Here is an 11,644-nt window from a genome sequence, read left to right as displayed (position 1 = left end):
GGTTTGGCATCATTTGAAAGCAGGAATGCTATTCCGTTTCTGTCCAAACTGACCCAAATAAAACTAAAATCATATATGTCTGTCTTTTTTTTCCCCTCATCCTTTCAATAAGCACAAGAGCAGAGAGTCGCAAATCTTTGCCGAAAGGACATTTTCAGCCTTGTTTGTTTTGTTTAAATAAATTATTTAGGACATTTGATACATCATGACATTTTCCTCCCAAGAAAAAGAGTCTTCAGCTTAGTAATATTTTTCATCACTAATCTCATCTTAACCGCTAAACCTCAGTCGAAGGGTCTGGAGAAAAGCAAAAGACCCTGTTGTTTGTTATTTGTTAGGTTAAACGGGGATTTTATGTGGGTGCCTTAATTGGGTCAGATACCCTACTACTATCTTCTTGAAGTTTGAAAGCTGGGAGTTTCCAGGAGATATGCTAACCCTGATTTGCCTGAGTTTTTACTAGGTACCAGCCAAAAGATTGTATTTGTTTGTTTATTTATGTAAAGAGTGAGGGTTTTCAGCACTAGGCCCCAGTCCAGGGGAATTCATGGTTCAGTAAAGACCAACAGCAGAGACAAGGCTACTGCTTTCCACACCAGACTTCTTTGGATTCCTTATCAAAGGAAAAGAGAACTTCTAAGGAAGAATTTTGAATGACTCATTCCTTCTCAACAAAACTCCTTAGTATCACCAAAAGATACTCTATTTAGATGGGGAAGGAGCCTGGAGAGGGTAGGCAGGGGGTAAGCACTTCCCCATGTGTGAAGTGGGGACTCAGTTGCTTCCATCCTCAGAGAAGACCGTCGGTTACTGGTCTCTCCGGCAGGCTCACTTCTAACACTTCCCTGGGCTTGACAGTTAGTCAAGAGTGTTTAGGGTTCTGGGTTTTATACTAGGCCAGTATGTGGCATCTGATCCCAAGAGACAGAGCCACCCATACTCTACTCTTCAACAAATTTATTTTTTACGGGTTTGTGAAGCACCAGGCTCACTAACTTGCGAGGGCAAGGTGATTCTTACAGTAAATAAACACATAGCATCAGTCACCTAAATGACCAATCCCTCCTCTCAGAGACCAGTAAAGGAGGTGAGTAGTTAATTCTGGCCAAGTTTCAGAATCAACATGTGGAGTTTTTTTTAATACTATGGACACCCAACTTTGGCTGTAACTCTTCTTAATGATATCCCTAGGGTTAAAGTGGAAGCATCAACATCAGTTTGAGGTTGGAAGCCAAGTTTACACAGGCTATGTGAAAACAGTGGTTACAGAATGTCACCAACCATGTGTTCCATCGAGATAGACCACTCCTATCAGTAGCACACGCCATGCCCTGTCTGTGGCGGGCAGACCAGGCGGAGAACAAAGGGTGCCCTTATTCCCTAATTCACCTTGAGTGGCCACAGCCTCAAACTTTCCATGTCGTATATCTTATTTTCCATAAAACTATTATCACAGCCAGCCTCCTGTTTGTGCTTGATATATGAACCAATGAAGGCAGCAGTTGTCTGATTCTACTCCCCGGGTCTCTAGTTCTCTCATCAGTCAGCATCTAAATATGTATTAAAAGAAACAACAAAAGTTTAAGGTTCCTGAGGGATCTGGAATAATCTACCATGGGAAAAAAATAGTTCTTATAATACTCATGTGTCTGAAACCTGGAGAAGCCCTGCCAGAAGGTGACCATTTTAGGGAGAAGCTGAGCACGTTCAGAATTTAAAAGATCCTTTAGTGCAGACAAACACTGGTCTGAATCCTAATTATTTCCAGTTAGGTTAAGAAAGTTTTAAATTTGTGTTTAGAAAGACTTAAGATTCGATTCGAGAAACTGCATAATAAGCAAAATCCCTTTGGACCGATCTAGAGGGTAGCTGGGGGCTTCCCTGCTGGTTTAGATGGTAAAGAATCCACCTAGAATGTAGGAGACCCCGGGGTTCGATTCCTAGGTCAGGACGGTCCCCTGGAGAAGGGAATGGCAACCCACTCCCATCCATGGACAAGGGAGCCTGGCGGGTTTCAGTCCATGGGGTCGCAAAGAGCCGGACAAGACTGAGCCACTAACATACTCACACAGGGGAGAGCTGGAGGGGCCCTCTCTCAGGGCTGCCAGGAGAACCAGCCTGCACCGTGACACCTAGCCCTGCCCCCACACTGCACGATGACCCATGGGGTTCATAACCCCATGACACATGGATGACTTTGTTGATGCTATCTTATAAAAGATAGGATCTCCAATGAGTAAGGCATCAGATTCATTCCTGGGCAAACTCTGCCTCCCGTGGAGTCCCATGCAGCAGGGCTCATGCAAATGGGCACCTTGAGAGTTTAGCTGCAAAATTTAATTCTGATTGAAAATTATCTCAAAGGTCAAATCGTAACCAGATAGATAAGCTATGATTCTGCCACTAAATAGCCCTCTGTGACTTTGGGGCTATTGGTCAGTTCACGCATTCTTTCATTTATTCCCTGATTTACTCATGAACTTTTAAAATATCTGTTAAGTGCCAGAAGGTCTGTCAATAACTGGTGATACAATAATAATCAAAACAGAGAGCCTGTGCCCTTGCCTGGTGGGGAGACAGACAGGAAACTAAGCATCACACAGATATATATAGACATAGAACTTAGGATAAGGATTGGGAAGGAATGATGTAACAATGGAGAGGGTCCCTCAATTAGGCTGACGGGTCAGGGAGAACCTCTTAGAATCATTAAGCTGAGGATAATTAGGACTCAGACCAAAAAGTGTGGGAAGAGGGGATCAGACATTGACAGCAACAGGTGTGAAGGCAAGTGTTCAAGGGAAGAGAGGGAAGAAGTAGTCTTGGAGTTACAAATCTTTGCCTCGCAATGATGGAAATGATGGCCCAAGAATTCTAAGGTAGGCACGAAAGGAAAGTGGAAGAAGAAGGCACTGAAAGAAGAAAGAAAGTGTGTATATTGGGTTCAGCTCAAGGCTGATGAGACAGCAAACTGCTGGCAGGATGGAAGTCTAGTCTACATGCTAAAAGGATGGATTGTCTCCTTGGAGAAGTTCTCCTGTGAACTAGTGACAGAGGTGGTGTCCAGGGCATGGCCATCGGGTGCAATGCCGAGGTAGAGAACAGGAGAAATGTACCCCAGTGAGCAGGTTGTAGGAAAGAGCCTGTAGAATGGCCCCTCTGTTGAATGGGCCTCTGGTTTATTTATGGTTTTTAAGATAAAGACTAGTCCAGATGCTGAAGTCTTCCCTGAGTGGTCAGAAGGCTTGAAGACAATCACGTCACTCCCCTGTGGGGGGCCTCTGGGATGTTGGTGGTTTTCAGTAACAATATTCACTGTGTTTTTTCTTTTCTTTTTTTTTTTTTCATTCTTTCAACCTACTGAAAAACATGTTAGACTCAAAATCTGAAGACCCAGGTTCAAGTCTGGCCCTGGGACTCTCTAAATGTGCCCTTTACCTTGGACATGTCACTCTGAGCCTGTGAGTATCTCTGAATTTTATAAATGACCTTCAGAAAGTTGGTGGGAGGTGGGGAAGGGTGGTATGCCTCCCTAGGGAAGTACATCAGAATTTCCAGGGCAATGGTTATCAACCCTCCTTGTACGTGAGAATTACCTACATTTGGTCTAGGTTAGGCAAGCTTTGGAATTTTTTTAAAGGTCCCCCAGTGATTCTAATTAGCAGAGTTTGGGAATAATTGCTCATGGGAAACATGTCATCTGAAAAGCTTGTTAAACAGACACCACTAGAATATAAGCCTGATTTCTCTGTTTTGTTCACCAAAATTACCCTCGTGCCTAGAATGTCTGACACATAGTGGGCACTCAGTAAATCGTGTTTGGCAGTATCTTGATTATAAAGGAACACAAAGTCAAAATTGCTACTGAAACTCTTATTCCATTACTTAACTCTCCTGGTTCAGTCCTGGCCAGAGAACTGTAGCCTCAAGCATAATTCTAAAATATTAAGTAGAATTTGTCTACATGTAATTAGCCTCCTTCTGAAGTTCCTCTCCCCACAGAGTCACACAAAATGTGGTCTTGATCTCATGAGGAGTCTGTATTCAGGGTATTTCTTTTGATCACTCCCCTGTGGAAATAGCAGTATCTTCTCTTTTCTACCCCCGTAGCATCTTGAACCTCGTTTTCATCCCAAACCATCACAGAGGGCAGGGTAGAGATAGCCTGTTTATAAGCCTGTCTGCTCCCTTTCCATGAAGTTCCCTGCAGACAGAGAGAATCCTATTTTCCTTGTAATTCTAGCACCTATTGATGGTGAGAATGATAACGATGATGATGTCCCTGGCCTCAGGGACTTTAGCACATAATGAATAAATTTGTATACTGTCTGGGACCCACTGGGGATTTTTCTCACTGCTTTTCCCTTCTGATGGAGAAAGAACCAGGATTAAACCACAGGGGCCAACCAGAAATTTACTTGTAATCAGCAGTGGGGCAACTTCAAGGTTTACACTTTCCTGGGACAAAGATCAAAGGGAAGGAGTCGTAGATGGCTTTGGTGGGCACCTGCGAACTGACTGGTGGGCTCAGGTTACTGGATTTTCCCAGTCTGCTTTGGGGAGGTCAGCCAACCTTGGCAACAAAAGCACCACCATGAAAGGAGAGCTCGCTAGGGTCAGAGGTGTTCTTAGCTGCAAATTCTTCCACCATGTGGTCTCCCAGAAATAACCAGAGACTGAGAATTAAGTAACTCAGTCTCCTGTCTTCTTATTAACCAGCCAAGTGATATTGGGTAAGCCACCGAAACCTCCTATGGGGGAGTCTTTTCATCCATAAAAGGAATGGTTAAAAATTGTTACCTTACACAGTGGGAGTGAAAACAAAAAGTAGGTACTACGTGTAAAACCTCTTTACAAGGAAACTCTTCAGGCGCTGTATGAAGTGACAGAGTGAGCAAATGACGTTCGCAGACCACGTCACTAACTTAGGTCCCCCAGGGGTTTGCCGCAGGAGCTCCAGGGGCCAGGGCCTCAGAGGTAGCTGCTGGTTCAGCACAGGGCCTGAGCATTAAGTGTGGGCAAGCTGTTGTCCATGATGCCTGTCCTTTGAGCTGTGACTGGTGCTATTGTCTCCTCTGAAGATAGATAAGAGTCCAAGAGAGATACAAACTTTCCAGAATAACTTAAGCTCTCCATTCCCACCCTCACCTGCGCCCCCCAGTTGTAAGGTAATAAAGCCTCTTTGAAAATGTTCAGCAACCCAGGCCTGCTAGGGGTTTCCCTGGTGGCTGAAGCTATAAAGAATCTGCCTGCAATGCAGGAGATTCAGTTTCAATCCCTGGACCAGGAAGATCCCCTGAAGGAGGAAATGGCAACCCACTTGAGTATTCTTGCCTGGAGAATCCCATGGACAGAGAAGCCTGGCGGGCTACGGTCTATATGGTCAAAAAGAATCAGACACAACTGAAGCAACTTAGTACACACACACACGCACAGGTCTGCTAGACGTCCTATCTGTGGATGCCCAGGAGGGACCTGTGAAGAATGCTAAAGGGCTGGGCAGGATCCACAATGGCCTCCTGTCATTTTTTGCAGCAGATCCTCTTCATCCCTCTTGATAAAATCCAAATTACCCAACAGTTTCTCATCCACAAGGACAATGCCACCTCCTTCAGAGAGCCATCTTTGCCAACCAGTGGTGCAGTTAGCTGGACTTTTACACGCACATGCCTGCTAAGGCCCCACAAACAGTCCATTGTCCTTCTCCACAGTAGGAGTCCGACACCTGGAAGTCTAAACAAAGGCTTATGTTAATGGTGTTCTAGCTCAGTTCTTCCTCTGCTCTAAGAGGTCTACATTTTGCCTTTATGGCAAGTGAGTGCCAGCATAGGAGGGACATGGTAGTTTTTGTTTTCTGACTTCCTTCTATTGTCAATAGAACAAAGGCAACTTTCTTTCTCTTCTTGCTGTTGTCATCATTTAGATGGGTCTGAGCCTTGCTGGGAGAGAAAAAAACCTTTTCCTTCCACTCATCTTAGGTTCTCCAGCTGGGGCATTATACAGTGGACTGACAAAAGGCAGGTTAACGAGAGATAAACAAATCAGTTTATTAACATGGGCATAGCGCCTGCACATGGAAGCACTCAGTGATGAGTGACTCAAAGGGGTTGTTGGAACTTGGGGCCCGTATGTCTTAACTGGGAAACGGGAAGGGGAGAAAGGGCACTTATCAAAAAGCAAATGACTTTTTGCAAATGAGCCCTTAAAAGAGTAGATGAGAGGGACTTCCCTGGCAGTCTAGTGGTTAAGACTTTGCCTTCCTATGCACAGGGTACAGGTTCGATTCCTGGTTGGTGAGCTAAGATCTCACAGGCCTCGTGGTCAAAACATCAGAATAACAGAAGCAATATTATAACAAATTCAATAAAGACTTTAAAAATGGCCCATGTCAAAAGAAAAAAAAGGAGATGTGAGATGTTTGTCTGGGTGTGGTATGGTCTTCTCCACTCCAGAAGAAAAAATGAGATTTGCTCCCAGGGAGGGAATTTATGACAACGGAGTTCTTTTTTTTTTTTTTTAAAAAAGCCTTTTTGTTTTGTATTGGAGTAGAGCCAGTTAACAATGTTGTGATAGTTCCAGGTGGACAGCAAAGGGACTCAGCTATGCATATACTGTATCCATTCAACAGTCAAGTTCTTTTGAGAGGCTCTGCTTTTAGGCAGATAAGGGATCGCAGGAATTTAAATATTTTCACATCAAAAGAATTCTTATGTCAAAGTGGCATATTTGGGGGGCAGTGGAACATCCTACTTCCCTTCAAACTTATAGACCAAATTGCTATGTGTTATAGTATTGACTTTTAGGACTAAACAAGTCTACAACCTTGCTTTGGGCAGGGCTAGGGCAGGGCTAGGGATGGAGTGTGTCAACAGGAAAAAAAACAATGTACTTCATGAGAGTTGTGACTTAAGGTTTTATCTGGGGCCAAATGAGGAGTAGAGCCTGGGAGACAGCCTCTCAGATAGCTCTGAGGACCTGCTCCGAAGAGGTAGGAAGAGGTCAGTATATACATTTGGCAAAAGAGATATGTGCAATCAAGCTCACATTTGAGCAGAAGGTTGCTGCCAGTCACGAGGAACAGATGTCACCATTAATGACTTTGTGCTTTTCTAGATATGAGATGAGAGAAATTGGACTCATGAAATCTTTGCCTGAAAATATCTAACTATCTGAAGCTCTGCCAGTTTTTTCCCAGAGCACAGAGAGCCTCATTCCTAATCTCAGCTTTGAACCCCTTTCAGGGTGTGTTGAAGGTCATCGACTATAGTGGCAAACGCCTTCATTCTTGCAGAACCAGATGGCAAGCTACAATTTTCAGTTGGCAAGTGAGACAAAATGAACACTGGCCTTGACTGCAAAATTTAGGGGGAGTGGAGGGAGCAAAACCATATCATCAAGATATATAATATTTTTAATTCAGTATCTTTGAAAATAAAAAGCAGTGGAAACATCCAAGAAGAAAATGTGTATTAAACTAGAATCAGTATTATGGAATACAGGCCACTGGCCTAAGGGATCTATTTCTGATATTAATGAGTACAGACTGCTTGCTTCCTTGGGCCCCTATTTCCAGTGGGGATTTTCCTAAAACACAGCATCCTCAAAAGTCTCCCACATGCTCCTCTTCTTCCTTCACCTGTGAGCCCCTCCTCACGTGCTTCAAAACAGTAGTCAACGTTTCTCAGGCAGGTGCCAGGCCCTGGGCCAAGATCTTCATAATCATGACGTCAGGTGAGCCTCACGAGCTGCACAGTGTTAGTAAAGCAGGCCCTGGTGTTGGCCAAATTCCATGCTTTACAGGTGAAGAAAATTCAGAGAGGCCCTGTCACAGCCACAGTTGGCACGACCAGTATGTGGCAGAGCAGAACTGGGACTCACTCACCCTCTCTACTGCTTCTCACGGATAAAATCCTCCACTATGTCTTTCCTTTCTACTTGTCATCCATCGGCGGCAGTCAGGATTCCCTTTCCAAGACCTCCTGACTTGCCTCTTTAGAAGCTTCATGCTTCACTGAAATTCATCTCGCTGAAGTGGGAAGATGGAAGGAGAGGGGTCATAGGGAGAAAGCATTTAATCCAAAGCATTTCATTCCCTCAGTCTGCAAAACAGGGAACTGAGTCCTGGAAGAGCCACGTGTCTTGCCAAGTTGGCATAATGGTAACTCCAGGACAACCTGCTCAGGGGCTCTGACTCTCCTCTTTCCACCAAACTTGGCTCTGGGTCATACTGTCCATCCTGAGTGTGCCCAAGCCAGTCTGTCCACCGGGAGTTTCTCCACCAGCTCCCAAGTTGTGGGCTTGGCCCCTAGACTCTCGTCTTCAACGCCACTTGCTTTCCACTCACTAGAAATAGCCACTGATCACTTCAAGCATGCCAGGGATTTTTCTGATATTTTAGCAGCACTCTGAAAGAAAAAACAAAAAAAGTCTGGCTCAGAATAGTTACTGGGTTGAAAAACAAAAAGAGGGGACAGGTGAGATTGGATCCCATCTTCAAAGAGAAAATCATCTCAGGACTCTATGGTCCCAGTCTGCTTCTGTGTTCAGTTCTGAGTGCGGATCACCAGCTCTAGACTAGAAGCCGCTCTGTATGGAGAAGTCCCCAACATCCCAACCCCGTCTTTATCCTAACCTGCCAGTTCCCCTCCACTGTGGGGGCTTCAGTGACAGCTGTTAGAGTCAGCAGAGAACTTTCAAAGTTTCATCAAAATGAACCTAAATCCCCTTTCTCTCACTCCCAGAAGCTCATCAACTGGTCAACCTCTTGGAATGCACCTTGGGAGCGACAGCATAGATGAAAGGGAAGTTTCCGTGAGGTGAGAGGAACCTAGTGCCCTGGACTCCTGAGATGTCCCGAGCCCCCTTCAGGGGTAGGCAGGCTCATGGGCTGCAGTGATATCAGTGGTTCCCAAACTGGTCCACCCACAGAGGAGCTTCACCCAGAAAAGCTGCCCCCTGGGGATGTTCCGGCTTATTCTGCCAATGACTGGTAATTTGGGGGAAAAGAACCAGAAGACTTGTTCTAAAACATTCTGTAGAAACTTGGGGTGGGGGGGGATAGCCCCAAAACAGAAGAAATTAGTTATTCCAAGTGAATGGTTCTCAGGTGGGGCTTCCCAGGTGGCGCTAGCAGTAAAGAACTCACCTGCCAATGCGGACATAAGAGATGTGGGTTCGACCCCTGGGTCAGGAAGATCCCCTGGAAGACAGCATGGCAACCCACTCCAGTGTTCTTGCCTGGAGAATCCCATGGACAGGGGAGCCTGGCAGGTTACAGTCCATGGGGTGGCAACTTAGCACACTCATGCATGGTGCTCAGGTAAAGGAGACATTTTAAAATATTTGATGGAAAACTCTAACCACCAACCTGTGAATTTGGCATCACTGCTCAAGGGAGTGCACAGAAAGTGAGTGGAACTCTGAGATCTTCCACTTTTTAAATGAAAGCAAAGAATCATTGTCTATGAATCCTTTACATTATGGCGAAAAAGAACTTCCTCCCTCATCCTGGGTAGTTCCATCAGCTTCACTCTGGGGCAACTGAGAGGCGAAGCTCATTAAAGTTGCACAGAAAGTCTTTTGCAGGATGGATAGGAAGTAAAATAGAAATTGGATTGGACTGATCATGAGCCTTCCTGAATCCAAAATTGAATTCACAGCAATACACAATCTCTCTAACGTTCACCTTAGTGGGTAACCAGAGCAGACTAAGGAAGTTCCGCTAAACTATATGTGAGCCATCACTTGAGCCTCCATACAAAGTGCATCTTTGAAAACCAGCCTTTCCTTATGGAGTTATGGCATTTTAAAGGTTTTTTTTTTCTTGTTAATAAAAATAAGTTTATTTTTACTTTGTAAGCAAAACTGCTCAAAATAGAATTTTTTTCCAGATTCTATCTTTGTATGCTGTGTAACTGATATTCCATGTTACATGGAGATTCCTGAGGCTGGCTGGCTCCAGACCGAGTCTTCACGGCTCCCAGGATGGTGTAACCAGAGCCCAGCTGGGTGAGGGAGAACCACCCTGAGAAACCGCTGCCCAGATCTGTGACATCTCCTAGGTGAAAACCACAATCTAGAAAATTTCAAAAGTACAGAGAAGCCTGAGGAAGGAAAAAAAAAAAAAAAAAACCCTTATCATTTCACCACTTTCAGCATTTTGATTAAAATATGTGTTGTCAATACAGTAGTTCTGTCCTTCCTTTTCAGAATACATCTTGATTCCAAACAGAGCCCTGGGGGTAAATCAGGCCATCAGAATTCTAAAGACTGGTGCCATGTTGCAGATGGAGTTTAAAAGCCGTGATGGGGGGGCGGGAAGGAGAAAGCTTCTAAATATAACAAACTTCCCAAAAAGGCAATCAAGCCTAACTGAAGTCGTACTATTTTTGAATGTGGAAATCCCCTCCTTGAAGCACACAAGTCAGTGGTCGCCGTCTAAGAATTGAACCTCTGTGCCGCCAGTGGGACAGCGTGTCCTTCGGGGAATGCCACGGTCACTCCTCTTCCTTCCTGCCACCCAAGGGGTCACTCACAACTGCTACAATTAAACGTGACAGCTGGTGCCCTGGGAGCTGAATCCCATGTGCCAGTGCGGTTCCCACATCAGCAGATGTTCCCTTTGAAGCCTTTCTTTTTAACCCTTATTTCAGGTCTGTACCACTTTCTGGACTTTTGCCAACACTTCTCCATGAAACACTTTGCATATCTTAACTTTAATTTTAAAAAAAAGAAAAAGAGGATTTTATTTTGGAAAATACACTTCCATATCCTTCTCTAACTTTGAAAGGACTGAAGGAGAAATGTAGTAGTTTCTTTTTGCAAAGTTTAAATACAGGAGAGAGCTAGCAGGCAATTTTATAAAGAAAGTCAAGCTTGTCCACATGCAGACACTCCCTCAAATTCATTTCCATGTTCAACTTAAGTCTGGCTATATTTAGGGTGCCAATCAGCCTTCCCCAGAAACTTCTATGTTCTTGCTGTTCAAGGCCACATCCTCTCCAGAAATTGGTTTAAAGACAGACCCTGTCACCTACAGCAAAACTTCTCACGCCTTCCTCCCCTGCGCAGCCTCTTACTGACAGAGGCTGAGCGCTAGACTCCAATCGAAGCAAACCACTTCTGTCACCTACTTCCAGGCAATTTCTTTCAAACACTGTTTTTTTAAGAGCAATGGGAGGTTTCCAGCAAAACTAAGAGAAATTTACAGTGACTTCCCATACGCCTGCCAGGCAATGCTGAGGCAGCTTGTCTTCATTTATTTTTCTTGGTAAACCCTGACACAATATAATGATATCCCAAAGGCCCCTAAGTACTAAGAGAAAACAATTAAAATCCCGTTAGAGGCCTCTCATGGCTTAGTATTGTTCTTGACTGTAATTCCTTACTTCATGTGCTGTTCACTTCTGTTGTCAAACTGAGTTTCTGACTTACTCAGCTAAGGATGGGAAACAGTAGAAGTGAGGTGACTCCATGTGGGATGCAAAGGCAGCCTATCAGACCACACTATGTATTCTAAAAATTAATGTTTCTTTTTGATGATATAGGGAATTCATGTTTACTTTGGAAATTTTGGAAAAGATTTTATAACATCAAGAAGCAAATTAAATTACCAATATGGATCTTCTCCTCCACATTATCCCTC

General features: G+C 44.3%; 1 long non-coding RNA gene across 1 annotated transcript; it reads left to right on the top strand.

Annotated features, from left to right (window-relative positions):
* Positions 1 to 2,506: 2,506 nt before the first annotated feature.
* On the top strand, positions 2,507 to 10,118 carry LOC110130250 (uncharacterized). Its single transcript, XR_002311787.2, has 4 exons — positions 2,507 to 2,879; positions 3,377 to 3,461; positions 8,742 to 8,816; positions 9,891 to 10,118. It is a non-coding gene; the product is annotated as an uncharacterized lncRNA (long non-coding RNA).
* The last annotated feature ends 1,526 nt before the right edge of the window (positions 10,119 to 11,644 follow it).

The sequence above is a fragment of the Odocoileus virginianus genome, chromosome 34 (genome assembly GCF_023699985.2).
Source record: "Odocoileus virginianus isolate 20LAN1187 ecotype Illinois chromosome 34, Ovbor_1.2, whole genome shotgun sequence".
Classification (NCBI taxonomy): Eukaryota; Metazoa; Chordata; class Mammalia; order Artiodactyla; family Cervidae; genus Odocoileus; species Odocoileus virginianus.
This window is presented reverse-complemented; position numbering and strand designations above follow the sequence as displayed.